We start from the raw sequence: 1,944 nt of genomic DNA, 5'->3' as shown, positions 1-1,944 counted from the left end.
GATACGACTGTTGCATTGATGACCTTTGCACACGCTTCCTGGGTGAGATGTTGTTTCACCTTGGAGATTCTCCTAATGTTGAAATATATCTTTTTTAGCATGGACTTGACTTGCGTTTCCATTGATAAGGTGGCATCCAGGGTAGCACCGAGGTTTTTAGCAGTAGATTGAGATGTCACTATTGCGTCACCAATCTTCAGCTGAATGTTCTTAACACGGTTCTGGTTATGAGCGCTGGAAATCACCATTATCTCGGTTTTTGCATCATTCAGTTTGAGTTTGTTTACAGTCATCCAGGTTCGGACACTCGCTATGCACTCTTCCATAACCTTGATTTGAATGCAACACGTAAATAATGACTGGAAGACCCACCTCTTAGATACTCTAACCTGACTGGAAGACCCACCTCTTAGATACTCTGACGTGACTGGAAGACCCATCTCTTAGATACTCTCACCTGACTGGAAGACCGACCTTTTAGATACTCTTACCTGACTGGAAGACCCACCTCTTAGATACTCTAACCTGACTGGAAGACCCACTTCTTAGATACTCTGACGTGACTGGAAGACCCATCTCTTAGATACTCTCACCTGACTGGAAGACCGACCTTTTAGATACTCTTACCTGACTGGAAGACCCGCCTCTTAGATACTCTAACCTGACTGGAAGACCCACTTCTTAGATACTCTGACGTGACTGGAAGACCCATCTCTTAGATACTCTCACCTGACTGGAAAGACCGACCTTTTAGATACTCTTACCTGACTGGAAGACCCGCCTCTTAAATACTCTAACCTGACTGGAAGACCCACCTCTAAGATACTCTGACCTGACTGGAAGACCCATCTCTTAGATACTCTCACCTGACTGGAAGATCCACCTCTTAGATACTCTGACCTGACTGGAAGACCCACCTCTTAGATACTCTACCCTGACTGGAAGATCCATCTCTTAGATACTCTACCCTGACTGGAAGACCCACCTCTTAGATACTCTAACCTGACTGGAAGACCCACCTCTTAGATACTCTGACCTGACTGGAAGACCCACCTCTTAGATACTCTAACCTGATTGGAAGACCCATCTCTTAGATACTTTTATCTGACTGGAAGACCCATCTCTTAGATACTCTTATCTGACTGGAAGACCCACCTCTTAGATACTCTTACCTGACTGGAAGACCCATCTCTTAGATACTCTAACCTGACTGGAAGACCCACCTCTTAGATACTCTTACCTGACTGGAAGACCAATCTCTTAGATACTCTTATCCGACTGGAAGACCCACCTCTTAGATACTCTTACCTTTGTACCAACTGCTGAATATTCACCTCTGAAGGGTGATTCACTGTATTTTTCCCATAATTCACTGCATTCTTCCCATGAATCACTAATCACTGTATTTTTCCCATGATACAAAGTGTCGGATATGGATTTTGAATTAAAAGAACTAATTGTTGTGCATATTGGAAGCATGGAATACTGATACATGTTATACGAAAAATTTAAAGTACCATATCTGCAATACAAAGATATCCGTGAAAAGGTGAAACGCTTGTAAAAAATAAAGTGAAAAGTTGATTAAGAATTTTTGCCCCTTCCTCCGTCTTAATGTAAAAAGAACAAGAAAAAAACCTGATTATAGATTTGTGAAACACTGATGTTCCTGCATCACAGATTAAAGCAAAGGATAGTTAATCAAACTTGATGATCAAGGCCACGATGTCAAAAAAAAACAAAAAAAAAAAAACAACAACATTCATTTGGTATAAAAGAAAAGACCTTGACACGAGAAATACGTAAAGAGAAAAAAAGAGAGCCCTAAAATTCCTTGTTTTAAGTTGTAGACAAGGTTTAATTTTTTACAAATTTAGATTAAAATCAAAGGTCAATGTCAAAAGGCCAAAGTATTGTTACCTAAATGCAGGACTTTTCATAAAG

General features: G+C 40.5%; 1 long non-coding RNA gene across 2 annotated transcripts; it reads right to left on the bottom strand.

Moving 5' to 3' along the window:
• Window positions 1–428: 428 nt before the first annotated feature.
• On the bottom strand, window positions 429–877 carry LOC134264543 (uncharacterized). 2 transcript variants are annotated; one of them, XR_009991547.1, is made up of 4 exons: window positions 799–877; window positions 696–729; window positions 560–593; window positions 429–457 (listed from the first exon to the last, which is right to left on the bottom strand). It is a non-coding gene; the product is annotated as an uncharacterized LOC134264543 (long non-coding RNA). The 2 variants fall into 2 exon arrangements; XR_009991546.1 differs by having other exon boundaries at window positions 444–525.
• Between the last annotated feature and the right edge of the window lie 1,067 nt (window positions 878–1,944).

Source organism: Saccostrea cucullata, unplaced genomic scaffold (assembly GCF_032062105.1).
Source record: "Saccostrea cucullata isolate Sc308-1 unplaced genomic scaffold, CSIRO_AGI_Scuc_v1 ctg934, whole genome shotgun sequence".
NCBI lineage: Eukaryota > Metazoa > Mollusca > Bivalvia > Ostreida > Ostreidae > Saccostrea > Saccostrea cuccullata.
The sequence above is the reverse complement of the archived record's forward strand: the minus strand, read 5'-3'. Positions and strand labels throughout refer to the sequence as shown.